At 42.8% G+C, this 19003-nt stretch overlaps 1 pseudogene; it reads left to right on the top strand.

The window, feature by feature from the left end:
- Positions 1–6858: 6858 nt before the first annotated feature.
- On the top strand, positions 6859–17255 carry LOC142776326 (CCR4-NOT transcription complex subunit 7 pseudogene; annotated as a pseudogene).
- Positions 17256–19003: the final 1748 nt, after the last annotated feature.

The raw sequence follows: 19003 nt of genomic DNA, 5'->3' as shown, positions 1-19003 counted from the left end.
GTGACTAATACTGGTGTCACTCAAATACATTTGATCGAGATCGACAGGTAAGTCGCTGCTGCACCAGATCGAGTTCGGCGCAGACGCCCTGGCTGATTGCAATCAAAAATGCCCGTGTGACACCGGGTTGATCGCACGTGCGAATGCTCAAACCCTTTCTGTGCGCTCTTGTGGTCTCTAGCTTCTTGGCTGCTGGTTGCGTGAGTGGACGAGCATGCACGAAAAACAGTTTACTACATATACAAAGCTTCTTTATCAAAATTATGCAGAAAAGGTGCATCATACTGGGTAGCTAGGTCTGTAATAATGAGACGTACACAAATAAGCACATGTACACACAACGACTGAAAGCTGGGCCAGTTGGTTACTTGAACGTAATTTAACACAGCGCACAACTATGCGGGCACAAGAGCAATTTGTCCTTTCTCTAGTGTTCGTGTGGTCCTCCTGCCCTGTGTTACAATACGTTAAAGCACATGTATGTGTTTGGTCTTGCTAAATTAAGTATCACATGGAAAATTGAAGAACTTTTCATTCTTTGCGAAGTACAATGTCATTTTGGGTCTTATTACTTGTTTCCCTACGTGTTATTTTTTAAGCAAAAGGATGTGATGTTTACTTCATTATCAGATTAGCACATTTGTCCCCGCTTAGTAGTCAGTGCACGGTACAAGCTTTTGGTCTTCGTTGGTGCGTGTGCGCAGTAATAAATAGCATCAAGTTATATTTCTCAACAGTTCTATATTATAAAAAAATTCATTTCTTGAGATAGGCACAATGATAAAGTAATATGATTTTTGTATTGAACGAAATTTCTCAAAATTTTGTTGAGCCTTGTAAAAGACAAGTCCACTTGTGAAAATGTCGTCTTCAGCACCCACCCTCCGTTACCAAGTTTTCATTGCTCCTGAATGTGCAGTTTTTACTAATAAATACTAATAAAACTCTACCTAGCAAAACCATCTTGCGAATTTCTAATCTAACAAAGAATTTCCATTCACCTGCAAAAATCTGTAAATTGCAATGTTGTCTTAAAATCAATTTAAAGTTTTTTTAATGCGACTAGGTAAAAAAGCAGTGATTTTTTTTATAATTTTGTAGCAACAAATTTGAGCATGCACTTTGACACTGCCACATTGAAATATTTATGTGCCCTCGCTTTACTTCTATGGAGCTGCACGCCGTAACCCTGTGCAGAAGAACAATGGATACAGCTTTTGGTAGTGCTCTTACATTCCAGATGGTGGCAGAGGTGTTGGTGGTTGCTTTCGTTATTTAATGACTTATGCAACAAAAGGCACTGATCACTCCTAGCCTTTTTTTAGCTTGGAATGCTCGCACAAACACTGCATTCATTCTCCTTCTCATTGCATATCGGTCACTTGTCAAAGCCTCATGTCTCCCTGGTCTGCATCACCCACACACGGTGTCCTTCTACTATGTCAAATTGGCCCCTACGAATTTTCAAGACACAAAGGTCAGGCTAGAAGTACTCTTTGCTATTCTAATTGGTCCATGTTTTTGTAGGAGCCACAAAGATATGGCTGCTTTAATCACAAAGAAAAGTGAGAAAAGGGGTCTAGGGGAGCTCAAAGTTTTGACAATTGATTCACCATATCCTGCATTAAAATTATAGGCACACGAGTGGAGTAAGCTAGGGTCACATTGAGAGTATACTAACTAATCACAATCTGGTAAATTGTTCTCTACCTACCAGAAAGACAAAGTATCACTGGTACCTAATGAACCTCGTGATTTTATACAGAATGCATCCATGCATTCTCGAGTAGTAGTGTCCCTGGTTCTGCCAACAGTCCGAACCATATCCAGGTATGGCTCACACTTATGAGAATCGCAATGAGTCAGCAAATGTGCCCCATCTTTATCTTTTAACGAAAGCTCATGTTTGTGTGCATGCTCATTCACGCATATTCTTGCCCGGCCAACATTCATCTTTTGCCGTAGGGTAGTCGCAATTCATAAACGACCAGGTTGACACATTTTGTGCATGACTTGGCGTGCCTCTTGCCGTACCAACCTTTGTTGCTTCCATTAGGTAGTATACATGAGAAAGCTGAGATGATTTTTGTGGCACAGAAAAAAGAATCGCATGCCATCTCTGTTTGCAACTATTTTTAGGTCGTGTGCAGCTCGGTGCATACACGGTACAACCTCAGGTCTCACTGTTCTGCTCTCTTGGTCTACCCCAGTACCGTAGTGTTCTCTCATGATAGTCTGGTGGAGCAACTCAGCTACAGCGTTAAGGAACATGCAAAGAAACCAACCACAGACGACCAATTCAATATGTTTTGAAAAGTTTTCTGCATAACGTGTGAGCACGACACTGCACATGCATAGCCTGGGCATTGTAGAGCTGTGGCCCTTTTCACAGTTTTGGAATGCATCAACTTGTATGGAAGCGATTCTTTTGCACACCTAAACAAAAAAGCCAACAGCCGTGACGGCTCTGCAAGGTAATGCGCTAAGCCGAAAACTGCAAAGAGCCACAAGCCTTCAACTCATGTGTAAACACCAATCCTTTTTCAGTCTGCAAAAGCCTGCTAGAACATTGTTAACAATGGGCTAATGTGTGACGGTTGATAGTTGTTTCGAAATAATAAAAAATTTATCATCACACGCAAGAACTTTCAAAACCTCCCACTAAACAAAATGTTTGTGTAATGTAACAAAACAAGTTACGGTCAAACATAAAAATTTGCACAACACAAGAGCAACATATGAGCCTACGAAAATGCCTCGTCTTTGAATATAAAATCGCTAATAAAGTTGACCTTAACACAAAACTTGAGGAGGGCCATAAAAGCTTATATTGCTATGCCCGCAGCATTCCTGAAGGAAACCGCACCACTCTCGTCTATGAAACTTCCTATGTAGAAAAACAATTCACTGTGCAGGACAGAGTAAAATAGGTCCTCAACTTCAACCAAGAACAAGTACTCATCGATGGATTCTTTGAAGAAAGTGGATGATGCAAGGGAAATTCTCAGTTTAAAATGAGTCTCTCCTGACGACCGAGTCTAGCCGCTTCATTAAAAACTGACTAATACATTCTGCCAGATAACTCAATCACTCACAATTGTACTGAATGAAACACTCGGCTTATGCATCTTGGCCATAAAAAACACAGAAAGGGTGTTCTTTTTGCTAGCTGCAGTATGCGATAGACTCTGCTAGTTGTGTAAGTTTCAAGTTTTTACTCAGAGCCACTGCCTTGCTTTTCAAAATTTTGGTTTTGATGACTTTTAACTTGATGAAGTTCATGTAGACTGCTTGTCCTGCCACGAAGTTGCACAAATCTACATACATTGCAACGGAGCCACTACTTTTATCCACTTAAAATGGACACAAAGTTTTGCACTTGAAGAATAACAACACCCACCAATGTATGCTCCTGACGAAGAGGGTTTTTTCCCTGCTCTTGCTAGAGCTTAGATACTGTCTTGTGAGCAATAGCCCTAACTGCGGCATCGATGTTAGCCGACTTGTTGATGCAATACCAGTAATTAGTGAGCCAGCAACAGAGGTTCGTGGCTAAGTTTTGGGCCTTTGTTGAGTACATAGCGTAATGTTTCTGCAATGTCAACGTTTCCCAACCCAGTGAGGCCTTGCCAGGTCGTGCTAACCGGCTTCTTCAGTATGAAGCAAAAAGCATGCCTCACCTTCAGGTTCAACTTTGCCTGGGTGATGTAGGCTGCCGAACGCTTGGCATCGCCAAACTTCTTCAGTGCCAGCCACTCCAGGTCCAAACTGAAGCAAAGTGCAAAGAGCAGGTAAAGAAAGCACACCTGCTGCCACAAATCATGATTTTGTATACTTTCGTAACATGACCAAATGTAGGTGTGACTTCCCCAAAAAAAGAGCATGGCCTTTCAGGGAAGTCATGCCTTCATTTGGTTGTGTTAGTAAGTATGTAAAATTTTCAAATTCGAATTGTGAAGGCAGGTGGGCTTATTTTTTTACCTCCTTCATGCAATGTGCTTTAGTTTAGAACTGGAGTGGCTGGTGTTAAAGAAGTTTTGCAGTGCCAACCGTATCATAATTGACCAGGCACAATAACAACTGCCTAGTCAGGCATGCGTTATCAGTTGAAACGCGTCATCTTTCAGAATTCACATGCTGAAAGCGCCCTGAGGAACCATGCATCTTTGGTTAAACAGGCACACCTTTCAACATGGTCACTCTTGTGCAAAGCAGCCCAGCATGTCTATTAGGTCACGCGGGTTCTTCGGCACACCACGTCAGAGCCCACAACTTCCACAAGGTACCACAGATCAAGCATGGCTGCAGATGCACTATACAGAGTCAGAGTCATGGCTGTATATGGTTCTGCTAAATGTTCCAGATATGTTTCAACGTTGCTAGAAACCTGTTGAAAAGCAGTTGGTAGTAACTCTACAATACGTAAGCAGTAGCACTGCAATGCGAGTTGAATAACTTGTTGGTATTGAAACCAATCTGTGATGTGCAACAGCTCGATAACACATGCTCTTCTTGTATATCAGCCTTTTTTTATGTCCAATGCTATACGAAGGCTTCCCCCATTTACCTACAATTTTCCCAACCCTGTGCAAGCTTATTCGATCTTATGCGTGCAAATTTTTAATTCATCATCCTATCAAGTCCTCTGCTTTTTTCAGCAATATTTTCTATCTTTTCGTAGCCACACAATCTCTCTGATTGGTCTTTCCCTCACATTGCTCGACCCGCCTAGATCCAATCTTTTTTTTTCTTATGTCTGCTAGAATGTCATCTACTAGCCCTGTTTGTTCTTCATTCAGCTCTGCTTTTTTAATATCCCTATGTTATGTTAACCATTCTCTGTTTCTATTTTGCATAGCTCTTGATCTGTTCTAGACTTTTTTTTCTTCTCTTTTTTTTTTACTATCATTCAAATTTTTGCACCATATGTTAGTACTCGCAGCATATAATAGTTGACCACTTTCTGCTTTAGGGATAGTTGTAAATTGCCTCTTGTCATTTGGGAATGTCTGCCATCAAAGCTTGAGCCCATCCATATTGTTCGGTGAATTTTCTTTTGATGAATTGCGTGTCCAGTGAATTTCTGACTTAAATACAAATAGATTGTAGGGATTTTAGTGTGCCGTTGCAAACTCTTGCCCTCTTGTTTTGTCTCTTAACATTAGATCCTTGTCTTTTACTTATTTATCTGTAACCCTACTTAAACACTTTCTCAGTTTAGACCCTCAGCTCATTGTAGTTCATGGGCACCACTGCTGAAAAGCAAAACATCATTTGTAAAGTGTAAGTACCGAGATATTCCTTGTCAATGTTTATTCATGTTTCTTATCAACATGGTGGCTCAAATACTTCTGCTGAGCAAGCTGCAAATATTGCTCAGATATCGCCTCCTTGCCAGATCCACTTCAGAAATAAAATTTTTTCTGCTCTGCGACAGCTCCTCCCCCATAAAGGGGCTTTTCTAGTCGCCCCTCGAGACCTTAATAAAGTTCACTGTCTGTATGTCTGCTGTGGACTCTTTGTTGATGTTGGCTAGGGTATTCATGCATGCATTATGCACTAGCTACTCTAAAACTGCTGGTATCTGTACCGAGTCGAATGCCTTTTATTAGTCTTTGCAAGCTAAGTAAATGGATGTGTTTCGTTTGGCAATTTTTACAGTTTGACAGTGCATGTCTATGATCCACAGTGGGACATCTGTTGATCTGTGTATAATTCTTTAAATCTTTCATATTTCTTTTTTTCTGTATTTGTTTAGTATTCACATTTTTACAGTTAGGTTGTACATTTGATTCGCCAGTACGTGAGGCATTGTGCAGAAAGTGTCACAACCTTGTTAAACAGGAGATCTCCTTCATCTTTGATCGGGTCAATAATTTCGCTGCATGATTTTTCTTTGGTGATGTTTTGTAGGGCTCTATTCCATTCTCTCAGGGTAGGGTATCCAACGAGATTTGTTCCTGCTAGGCTTCTGATTTTATGTTCCTTTCATTCTAACTCTGTTTATACTTACTCATAGAATTTAAGTGTTTTGTTAAACTTTGGCTTCTTTCTCTGTTAGGTGGCTTATTCATGAGCTATAGTAAAAGTCTTCTGCCACCTTACTATAGATGTTGAGACTTCTTATTATGTTACTCTATCTGTTGGAGTGTGCATTCGTAATTAGTTTCCTGTTGTCATGCTCCATCCTTTCTTTCAATTTTCCATTCATTTCTTTGGTGCTATAAATTCCCATGTCGGCAATTTTCGTTTTGTTAATCAGCCAATTTAGCTCAGTTAATTCAACTTTAGATCTTGAGTGGGTAGCTTTTGTAGATTTTTTTCGTTTTTTGTGATTTGGGAGAGTTTGCTTACTTCTTGCCCTGGTGCTTTAACCAACTGCAGTTTCATTTATAGAATCAGTGTAGTTATGGTTTTGTTTATTTCCTCTATGTCATGATTTTTCTCTTGTTCTAAGACCTCGCATACGCGTGTTCTAAGGCAGTGCTGAAAATGGGCGTGACTGTGGCTCTGCTCCATATTCAAAGGAGCCTTGCAATTTCTCTGCAAGTTATAATGTTAAAAATAATAAAAATGGTATTTTTGGGTGCCTTAAAGTTCCGCATTCAATTTTGGTGGGCTTACTAATGATGATGACTATAGAGTTCAAGCATGTGAAGAGATCGTTTTGGTAAAACATATAAAATGAATAATTAAAGACGAAAACGTAATAATTGTATAGTTTGTATAGAAACGAATTATATAGTTTGTAAAAAACCCAGACGCATGCCAGATGATGATGATGATCCATGATACTCTGGCGCACACCCACAAAGGGGGATCGGCCAAGAACCGGATGGCAGGATCTTAACTAAAAGGCTAATGGTTTTTCAAACACAACGTAATTTTGGGCTGAAAAAAAATATATAAAGAAAGCCGAAAATCGAGAAAGGAGTATATCTGAGCAGGGAGCGATGCAGTCCATCAGATGTGCTTTGAGACAGAGGTAATGGTGGGTCTAAAATGATATATATATATATATATATATATATATATATATATATGCAGATTAACTTGGCAATCGCTTTGTTTCAATTATGTATTCAAATACCACAGAGCAGACGTCCCTGTGGCTATAACCGAATTTAATGCTGCCAAATGACAAAATTACTGCCACATTTATTTCTAATCCCAATTTTCTAAGTGGAGCTACCAGGTATCTTATCCGCTGATGAGAATATCGGCGACAGAACAAAAAGAAGTGATCTATCGTTTCCATTTCTTCGCAAGTCTGACATAAAGGTGACGCCTTTAGACCAACTTTATGCAAAAAATATTTCAGTTGCGGAATTCTGCAACGCAATCTTGTAAAAGTAACTTCCAAGTGCCGTGTTGCACACCACTGTCTATTCCAGCGGCATCTTAGATGTGCGAAATATCGATATTTATCCAATGAGTAGGAGTCGTATTCATTCAAACAGAGGTTACTAATCCTTATTGCTGCCGCGTAAGCCGTATCAGGGAAAATCGGGATAAGGGGACCGCTAAGAGATACTGTGGCTTGTGCATCCGCCATCTCATTGAGATATATGCCACGATGGCCTGGTACATGTAAGAGCAGCAGTTTTTTCAAGTTTGTCGGTATGAGTTGTCGGAACATGCGCATAAGTGTTAAAAGACGTGCAATCATCTCGCGCTTGCTGCGTCGTCGTCGTCGGTAGTGCCCGAATGCCGTGTGCTTTGTCGCTGAAAGTCAAGCTGCTCATCAACGTCCGTGAAGATATGGTTACCGTCGACCGTTTCAAATTAAAACTGAGTACTTGGGTATACCGACGCTTCGACAACGTCTCATAATAAATTCACTTCCGTCTGCCATACTCGCCGCGTGCATTTCGCGTCTCAGTAGTGTGCTTCTGGCCACATTAACACGTCACTACTTCCTCGCTCGAAGGGGGGCCCTGCAGCGCGCCAGTACGTGCCAGAAGAATCAGGCGCTAAGAAGACGACGACGCACCAAGCATGCACGAAATGGTTGCGCCTGTTCTGGATCGCGTATGCCAAAATAGATTCCGACAAAATATATATAATGTGTGACATAACATCGACAACGTCTGTCTGCCTGTTCCCACAGAGCGAAACTGGGTCCTAAATGGCACCGTTGAACTCGCCGAGATGATAAGGTGGACGTACGTATAGATGCATGGACGGACACCCGGATGGATGGACGGACGGGAAGATACAGAGTTGAGTACAAGGGTCGACGGACAGACAGACAGATATGGTCGGACGAACAGAGTACGGCCTTGTTTTCAAAGCATATAAAGCATACGCGTGCTATGAATGCTGCAAATGCGGTATATACCACAAATGTTTTCGGTCCGACGGAAAGCTAGCTACGACGACGGCGGCGACAGTGGACATCGTGAGAGCTTATGCAGATTCGCTTTTAAAAATTGAAGCATCACATGTGTATTAGTCGTTTCCGCTACGGTTGCTGAACGACATTTTGATGCTTGCCGTATTTTCGACAGTACTTTCTCGAAATGTAAAATGCCGCCATAGTTTAAATAGACATTCAAAAAGAGCACACGAAGATCAATATGTCAGTCACATAAAACAGGAGCCTCGGAACCTGCGCGCGAATCACAACGGGTTTAAGATTTAGCTATAAACAGTGAACTACAGAGTTCTCACGTCGGCAAACACATCACTGCTGATGGTGGGGAATTTTGTTTGTATGCTGTGTCAAAAAATAATAAATAAACACATAGGTATAACACTGGCTAGAAATGAAACTGAATGGTGGTGTTTTTAGCACTCGGCGACTTAAAACGGCTGTGAACCACTCAACCGCAGCCAGCAGTCCAGCGGCTGCTCAGGCAGTGAGGGCTATTCTCTCTGTAACACCTTTAGGCGAGACACATATGGTTACTTGTGTTAATATGGGCTTACAAACCTATAACTAGCAACATCTGCGAATGATACAGCGTTTGCGAAGGCAAGTCCAGTACAAAGTGTCTTTACTCATGATTAAGAGGCTGCAAATCTGCGCGCTGGCAGTGCGCGCATTGAAGATTTGAATCAGTAAGGGCGACCGCTGTAGCAGATGATGCGCTTGTCTCCAACCTGAACGAAGCAAGCACATCGAGGACTGTAGCTTGCCTTATCCCACTCTGCTGTGAAGGCGCGCTCGGCATATCTCCACACTTGCGCGAACGAAGAGGACGTTTTTTTTTTTTTCCATGTGCATTCGTTTATTCTAAAACGAGACTCAGGCGCCCGCAGCAGGATGCCAAAGCATTTGGATGTTTATGAACCATCACGACGACGATGACGCCAACACAACATTTTCGCTGCCAGTGTTCTCGTTCTTTACTGCACTTATTCAAATGTAACGCGAGTTTCTGTCGAACGTATTGCTACCTAATGTCGACCCTCACGCGCTACAATTGAATACCGAAATTCATTTTTTCCTCTCGCGCGTAATTAAAAATTCCTCGCATTGCAACAAAGTATATACTGTATATTGTCGTACCAACAAAGACTTGAACAAAAGCCCGAAATTTATGGCCAAATAGCAGGACTTAGCCGCAAAATAGAAGAGGACAACGGATGGTGTAGACAGAAATCTTTTTCGAGGTGCGGCAAGCGATGCGTGGACCTGGTGCGCAACCCCTGAGGTACACCACTGGGATTGGGTACAGCTCATGCGGCCCTAGTTCCCTGCAGATGAAGTCTTACTGCCTGTAGAGTTCTAGCCAGCAGGTAGAGTTTACACACGCAAAATAGCCTAGTAGCTATGATTTTTATCGTGGGGGGGGGGGGGGGTACTTGTTGAAGCCTTTGAAAACACCCATTTTTAATAATTGCCCTAAAGAAACACCCCGTCCCCCCCGCCCATCCAAATATGGGGTGTGGAAACATCACCGTCCTGGCTACAGGCGTGCACAGGATACTTTAATCAACTAGAGACAACCGCGAAACTATACAAAATACACTAAATTTAAAATACAATTCCAGTTTCGCGCGACAAAACATAGAAGCAGATCATTGATTCTATGTAAGATTTGTTTGTAATTCTTTATATAGTGCAGCCCGTTCGCGCTCCCTTGTCCAATTTTCTTTTTTTAAAGCTACAAAAAAAACATTAAGTTCTGCGCTCAGAATTAAAAGTGAAAAATAAACACCTTCGCCGACTGCTTTCATTTAGTCTTACAATATGGTTATTGTTTGAAAGAGCTGCGAAAACGAAACCGCCCGTCCATTAGCGCCACTAATACTTACCAGACGTTTTCATAATAAAGTGATGACAAACTACTCTTTTTTTTTCTTTACAACAGTCAGCAAGGACAACTAGTGAAAATCAGGAAAATTTGGCAGATAAAGTAAAAAAATGAAATATTTTGTTTTCGCGCCAGGTAACCAGCTCGAAGTTTGTAAGAAGTCTCCCTCTAGAAGGCTAACTGAAGAGGAAGAAACGCCATTCGCATCTTCCACGCAGTAAGTAGCAGCAAGTAGCTCGAACACGCAAGTAGCTGGTCGTGCTTGCTCTGGGGTTTTGGCCTAAGTTTGTGTAGTGGCTGTGGTTTCTTTGTCTTTATTAGGTGTTCCTATAGTGCTTTTACAGCTAAGTAAGCGCTTTTAGCGCTAGAAAGTTCACTTAGATGCAGTTTTCTTCACCTGGACCAGGGGCTTGCCCCTGGTCTGCTTCACTTCCGCCACAGGATATACCAGTGGATCAGTTTCTACGCAACGGCATTCCCGCAGTTCCTGTGGCCCTCGTCCCTAGCAACGACGGCTTCATTCGGATGAAGAATCCGAAAGTGATCCAGGCGGAGCTTAGAGCTGTGACGTCTCACTTTCACAGCATCACAGAGGTCCGCCAGTTCGGCAGAGGTGGTGTTCTATGTTTTTCATCTGATCAGCTCTGTATCCAAGACCTATTGAAGTGCTCGAGTTTCGCGACCAATCCGGTGAGCGCCTTTATTCCCCCGCATCTGGCATGTGTGAAAGGTATTGTTCGCGGTGTCGATGTTAACTTGACCCCGTCTGAGGTATTAGAGATGTTTGCCATGACTGGTGCTATTTCCGTTTATAGGTGTGCACGACTAGTAGAGAAGCAGAAGACGCCGACTGAGTCGGTAATTGTAACCTTTGCTGGAGTGAATCTCCCAAGCGAAATCAAGGCATGGCCACTAATATACAGAGTGGAACCGCTATCACCGCGACCACTCCAGTGTACGAAGTGCTGGCGATACGGTCACACTATTAAAGGATGCAGGTCAGAACTCAGATGCCGAGTGTGTGGTGACAACCACGAAACAAATTACTGCAAAGCTAAAGAAGAGAAATGTTGTCTCTGCAACGAACAACACTGTGCAGATAATCCTGATTGTTCAGCAAAGGCTCGAGAAATGCAAATTCTTGAAATTATAGGGCGTAGGCGCTGTTCTCGACGAGAAGCCCTAGCGGAAATACAGACTAGAACTCAGGGGTATGCCAGTGTTGCAGCACGACATCTCTCGGAAATAAATGGGTCGATTTCTCTGAATATAGCGGAGGCCATAGAAAAGGCTCTAGAAAAAGCCATGGAACGACTGACTTCTAACCTTTGCGATTCTCTATCTCAAATTTTGGCTAACCAGATGACTCGCATATTTGGTACAGCGGGAGAGTCAGGCCTAGTATCCCAACATGTTGAGAGTTCACGACCAATAGATAACGGTGAATCTGAAACTGCACCATCGTATTATCAGCCCGCAGGAGCCTCTGCAATAGGCGTCCACAGCCAAAATGAGGAATTTGAAACCGCACCATCGTATTCTCCGTCTACAGCACCCTCTGCAGTAGATATACAGAGTGTAAGTGAAGACAAAGCTGCATATACAATAGATTCCGATGACATGGATTTGGACCCTAGGTCCCTGAAGAGATCTAGATCCCCTGTGTCAAGGAAAACTAACTCACCGAAACAAACAAAGAACAAAAAGTATCTGAAAGAAAAGGAGAGCCTTTCAAAGAGGGATTTCTTGAAAGAAAGCATTCTAGAGAAAGCTATAGCGGAAGCAGCTCTTTCGAAACCATAGGGTCGCTTAAGATTCTCCATTGGAATTGCCGATCAATCCATTCTGCATCTACGGATTTGGTATACTTGACTTCTAAATTCGCTCCTGATATTATAGCATTACAAGAGACATGGCTATCTGTACATAATTTGTTCCATTTAAATAACTTCCAATCTTTTCGATTAGACCGTCCATCGAGAGGTGGGGGTCTAGCTCTCTTTATTAGTAATAGAATTAGTATGAAAGTCAAATGCTCATACAAACATATGTCGCCAGAATGCGAAATTTTGGCAGTAGACATTACACTGCCCAACTGCACTCCTTTCACTTTAGTTAATATGTATTTTCCGGATGGAGTTCAAGACACACGAAGCTTGCATCTAGCTACAAAATCGTGGTGCAAAGACAAAGTTTTAGTTGGAGACTTTAATTCCCAACACACGAGTTGGGGTTTTAGAACTGATCTTAGTGGGAAACGCTTGTGGGAGTGGACAATGGACAATGACCTGACGTGCCTCAACGTCAGAACCCCCACATTTATTCGTAATCACTCCAGGTCGGCCTTAGATTTAAGTTTTGTCAGTTCAGCCATTAGTACTTCTTCTTGGAAAGCGCTGGACTGTGGCACCAACAGTGACCACTTACCGATAAGTTTTGAAATTTCTTGTCCGTTAATTCCATCTTGTTCAAATGTAAGAGTATTTGTAAATTACACTAAATTTAGGAATGACCTGAAGTCAGCACTGGCTTTTCACTCGGAAGAGAGCGATGATAAAAAAGCACTGAAAATAAACGCAGTCATTAAACGATCCTACAAAAGAGCCGAATTTACCGTTGAATCCACAAAAAGAGTATATAGCCGTTGGTGGAATGATGAATGTACAAGAGAGCACCGAAGACGTCAGGCAGCTTGGAAGCAGCTCTTACATAATCAATCCCCACAAAACTGGGCCGATTATAAATTCATTGCTGCGGGCTTTAAAAGAACGGTAGCTCAGGCTAAACAAGATTATGACAGAAGACATTATGAATACCTGTCGAAGCCTAAACATATGAAAGCACTGTTCCGATATATGAGAGCTCGGAAAATCTTGCCATCACCAGTTAATGTAGCTTGTGATAATCTGTCGGCACAAGAAATGACCACCACCTTAGAGGCTATCGGTAAAGGTCTGGAAAGCAGATTCACTTCAGTAGTGCCAAACAACTGGCACAAGTCTACGACAAAGTCTGTCTTTGAAGAAGTGACACAGACTGAAGTATCCAACGTGATTAAACATTTACCCTGTGCATCTCCTGGCCCAGATGGAATCACAGTACCCATGATTAAAATTCTGTTCAATTTATTGCCTCGAGACGTCGCCAATGTTATTAACTACTCCTTAAAAAACTCATGGGTGCCGCAGGATTGGAGGATAGCAAAGGTGATTCCTATACTAAAAAAGCCGGGTGGAGGATTAACAGTCGATAATATCAGACCAATCTCTTTAACATCTAACATGGTCAAACTAGTTGAGAGGGTCCTACATAGCCGAGTAAGTATCTGGATGGCAGACAATTTAGTAATAAAACCGAACCAAATCGGCTTTCGTAGTGATTTCTCAATTTGGTGTGCCCATGCTGATTTAGAGAGCCGAATACAGCTAGCGCGTAAAAGAAGGCAATACGCTGCTTTAGTAACGCTTGACATAGCCAAGGCGTATGACAGTGTGGAGCACTTCATATTGTTAAATACGCTAGAGAGATTGAACTTCCCACAATATTTTATTGAGTGGGTGGCAGAATTCTTAAAATCAAGAGAATTCTACTGCGTCAAGGATGGATGTTCCTCATCTAGATTTAAACAAACGCGCGGAGTTCCCCAAGGAGCAGTCTTATCTCCAATATTATTTAATGCTTTAATGAGCACAATTCCAACAGATCAAGAAGTTACTGTCTACATTTATGCTGATGACATCGCACTCTTTGCTGCTGACTGTGGTATTTACTCATTACAACTTAGATTACAAAGATATATTACCATGTTGGAAATTTGGTTGCAGTCGATTTCGTTATCGTTAAATGTCATCAAAAGCGCGCTCATGGCGTTTCCGCTTGCAGAACCAATTTCAATTTCAATTCTATATAAACAGGAACCCATCCAGCAAGTGGACTCTATAAAATATTTGGGAATCATTTATAATGACAAACTTAACTGGAGTCCACACATAGAGTATATAACTACCAAAGCACAGCGGGCTTCAGGCTTACTACACAAGCTAAGTAACCGGAAATATGGGTTACGGAGGCACACCTTGATAACGTTGTACAAGATGTACATGCGCCCCATCATGGAATTCGGCTGCATATTATTCTCGGGTGGCCCTGCTTATAAAACGAAACCTCTAGTTGCCTTGGAGCGAGAAGCACTGCGAATGTGTCTGGGACTCCCTAGATTTGTGGCTATCAACGTACTGTACCAGGAAGCGCGCCTGCCTACACTGCTTTGTCGATTTCGAATTTTGACCGTACAAGCATTTTTAAAATTTTATAGCTTACCGGCAAGAAGATCTCAATATGCTTTTATCGCAAACCCAGATGCCTTCTTCCTTGCTCATTGGCCACGGTTTCACACACCTCAGATAATGTTTGTACAAAAAAATCTACAAAGTATAAATGTGAACATTAGAAATGTAATTGAGACTAATGACTCGAATTGTCATGTTATTATTGAGTATGATGATATATTCCCGCAAAACGCCAAATTACAATCCCTCAAATTTTTAAATAGCATATTATTAGATTACTTAGAGCATGCAAAAACTAAAAATATAATAGCCACAGATGCTTCCGTAAATAATCAAAAGGCAGGTGTAGGCATTGCCTCTGATTTGCTTGACTGGTCCTTTTCAGTGAGACTGCCTGATTTTACTCCAGTTTTTGAAGCGGAGCTCTTGGCGATTATTTTAGCTCTTCGAAAACTTCCATCAAATCAAAACAATGCAGTAATAATGATGGATTCTCTTTCAGTTTGTGCAGCTCTGACAGCTTCAGAGAACTCTCGAATTCTAAGCACATTCAAAACATTAGTACCGCCGCAGTTGAGACTCCTGAGATTACTATGGGTTCCGGGTCACTGTGGATTAAGATTAAATGAATTGGCCGATTCCTTAGCTCGAGCCGCACTTGATGGGCCAGTTTTGTCCATACTGCCAGATGTAGAATATATCACGGCTATAAGATATCGAAAATCGGCAATCTCCACTGATACGATAGAAAAAGTAATTACATGGACAGACTATAACCACCTCATGTTTCCATGGCAACCCCACTGGAGTCAGTCCAGAAAGATCGAAGTCTTAATCACTAAATTTCGATGTCGTGTCCCCCCCCCCTAAACCTATATCTACACAGAGCTGGTCAGACAACATCACCCCTCTGCGCATTCTGCGGAGAAATGGAATCACTAGATCATTATTTTTTGTATTGTCGCCGCTACGAAATACTTAGGAAAAGGTTACTAGTTGTGCCATTTCGGAAAATAGGCCTTACATTGACGGCGGAAACGGCGCTAAGCTTTGGCGCCTCAGCTTTGGGACATTGCCACAGGGATGCTTTCAATGCCGTTTGCGATTATATTCAGGCAACCAAGCGTATACCTTTGTGATCTTCAATCAAAAACAAAAAAAAATTATTTATTACTCCCAAGGGCAGAGTGAAGTAAACGCAGCTAAGTGGTAAACATAACACCTCAAATCTCAAAATTGCTCAACTTGATTTTTTTTTTCGTTTGCTTTTTTATGTTGTTTTTATTTTTACATTAGTCTTATTATAATACCAATTCATTACACATAGTTAAAATGATTACAGATAAACTGCACTACACTTTCTTGGCCAATCCCCCTGAGTGGGTATGAGCCAACCTCCCAGGGAAACAAAACAAAACAAAAATCTTCCACGTTGGCGATTAGGATTCAATGCCTTCGTGCGTGTGCACCGTGTGTGGTCTCAGCGAAGCGTTCAGTGAGCTGAGATTGAGGCCTATAGAAGCTCCAGCAGCTCCAATATCAGGCAAAGCACTCTGTCCATAGATGACGATCCCAACGAAATCCGCGATGTTTGGGCCTGCAATCAAGGAAGAGTTCTGCACCATGAGTGAGTTTGAGGCCTATAGAAGCTCCAGCAGCTCCAATAATAGGCCAAGCACTCAGTCCATAGATGACGATCCCTACGAAATCCGCGATGTTTGGGCCTGCAATCCAGGAAGAGTTCTGCACCATGAGTGAGTTTGAGGCCTATAGAAGCTCCAGCAGCTCCAATAACAGGCCAAGCACTCCGTCCATAGATGACGATAACTACGAAATCCGCGATGTTTGGGCCTGCAATCGAGGAAGAGTTCTGCACCATCAGGCGCCTGGTCCAAAGGTACAACTACATCGCAATGGATACTGAGTTCCCTGGCGTCATAGCGCAGCACGTACGAAAGTTCAAGAGCCTCATCGACTATCAATATCAAGCGCTGCGTTGCAACGTGGACTCTCTCAAGATTATCCAGGCGGGTCTGAGTTTTTTTGACAAGAACGGCAACCAGCCGGAAGGCCTTTCCACCTGGCAATTCAACTTCAAGTTCTGCTTGTCGAAAGACGTTTTCGCGCAAGACTGGACCAACTTCCTGGTGAGGGCTGGTGTAATGTTTCGCAGGCATGATGAGGAAGGCATTGAGGAGTTTGAGTTTGCCCAGTTACTTATGACTTCAGTACTTGTTCTCTCTGACGAAGTTAAGTGGCTCACTTTTCACACTGCCCACGACTTCGGTTACAGGATGAAGACACTGACCGGAGGGAGCCTGCCCATAGCTGAGGCAGATTTCTTTGAGACGCCAAAGTTGTATTTTCCATCTATTTACGATGTCAAGTACCTAATAAAGGGTTGCAGAAACCTCAGAGGAGGCTTGCAGGAAGTGGCTGTGCAGCTCCAGATACGGCAGTCAAACATTCCAGGTTCACGCAAATCGAGGTCTTCCCGTCTCCAGGAACATCGTGAACTATCTTATAGAGGCCTGCTCTTACTAGACTATCGCTCGTGGTGCATACCCACAAACGGTACTTACCTTTGCAAACCTTTTCGTTCTCGTTACGAATAGATATATTTTGTTTTGCTACATGTTCCATCAGCTGATGTTTTCATATGTACTTTTGTCACCTTGTTATTAAAACTTTTCCCTGCTGTGTACTTCGTATGTCATCCCACTGTCGTTACACATGCCATGTTTTTGATTGCTCCTTAGTTTTCTATTCTGTCTATAGATAATAAGGCCAAGCTTGAACACTGCAAGCGTTTAAACATTGGCAGTGATAATGATCTTACGTGAATGAATTTCATTTCGGCTTCAAGCAGCGTTCGTCGGGCTTTATCTGCCATCATAAACTTTGTTAAAAAAGTATACCTTCCTGCTTCGGCGCAGCTCTTTCTCGGACTCTCTTCGATTTTGTCATATGCAGAGAGAGCGAGACAAGCACAGAAATTTTTTGGCGGGGGAGGGAGGGGGCGGCTTTGCGAGCGCGCCGCGAGATGGCGCAGCATGTACAGCAAAATTAAAGTAACGTATCTTAATCTTAAAAATATCGTTGTTCAGCTAGTTTGTAACTCGTCATTTTGTAAGTAATTCACCGAAACTCGGCATCATTAAAATTGCTTATACATTGACACATGCTACCACTCACAAATTTGTGTTGCGGCGTACTTTTATTGAGTGGTAGCGTGCGTGCATGAGTGAGTGTTTCTATAGGCACACCAAGTTGTTTATGTATATGTTCCCTTTAGGGAACACCCCGAGGCGGTGGTATAGTGGCTAAAGTACGCGGCTGCTGACCCGCAGGTCGCGGGGTTGAAACCCGGCTGCGGTGGCTGCATTTCCGAAGGAGGTGGAAATGTTGTAGGCCCGTGTGCTCAGATTTGGGTGCACGTTAAAGAACCCCAGGTTGTTGAAATTTCCGGGGCCCTCCACTACAGCGTCTTTGGTACTCATATGGTTGCTTTGGGACGGTAAACACCACATATCAATCAAATCCCTTTGGCTAACCTGAGTTGCCCAGTTTCCCCATGCCGCTCTTTCGCGATTCTTTACAGCTGCGAAGAAGCCAACTTGTCGATCACTCGTTTCTGGGCACCGCTGGTCCGCAGGTGCGCTCGCGTTTCGAGCTCATTTCGATTAAAAAAGAAGCGTATTACGAATAAATTTTCAGGAGCCCTTACCTTATCGGGAGAATAGAGGTTTTCAGCAAGCTATACGGAAAAACGGTACGGAAATACGACACGGTACCGTTCCGTATGCGCGTACGATGCTCGCGCATGCGCATTTGTCATTTGGTTCCGTATTGCCACCATTCCGTAACATGTTTCCGTACTTTGCTAAAAACCTCTATTGAGTACAAGTTCTCGGCGGAAGTGAGACGGCTGATTGATTACGTGCGTGGTTAGAGGGCGCGCTTACGCGCTGTTGGCATCCGGCCTAACGACTCGCGGTCTGCTCCGAAACTGGAGGTCCTGCATTTATGTGTAGGCAAGAATGTGGCAACGACTCGCTGTGATTAAACTTAGCTTGCTGCTTGGCGGCGACGCCAGCGGGTCATGCGTGGCACGGTGGACATGACTCTAAAAGTTCTCGGGCATTTTAATGCCATTAGCGTATAACTTTAGTCTTTATTTATTACGCAGCTTTAGAATACCGTTTGCAAGCGCTGCGGGCGTTGCGGGGCGAGGCGGGCGTGATAAGAGTCTTAGAATAGTGTTTGCCCTGCTGCAAACCGCAACGCACGATCGCATATTGACGGCTGGTTCATGTGAGCTGTAGTGTTGAATAACTCCCGCCTAGGCGTGATCACATTTGTGCAGACATACTTCCGAATGAGATTTAGGGTCTTACGCACTGTAGTGACAACACCACTTTGACACGGGTTCTTTTTGTTTGCTATGTCGTA

Source organism: Rhipicephalus microplus, chromosome X, assembly GCF_043290135.1.
Source record: "Rhipicephalus microplus isolate Deutch F79 chromosome X, USDA_Rmic, whole genome shotgun sequence".
Lineage (NCBI taxonomy): Eukaryota > Metazoa > Arthropoda > Arachnida > Ixodida > Ixodidae > Rhipicephalus > Rhipicephalus microplus.
This window is presented reverse-complemented; position numbering and strand designations above follow the sequence as displayed.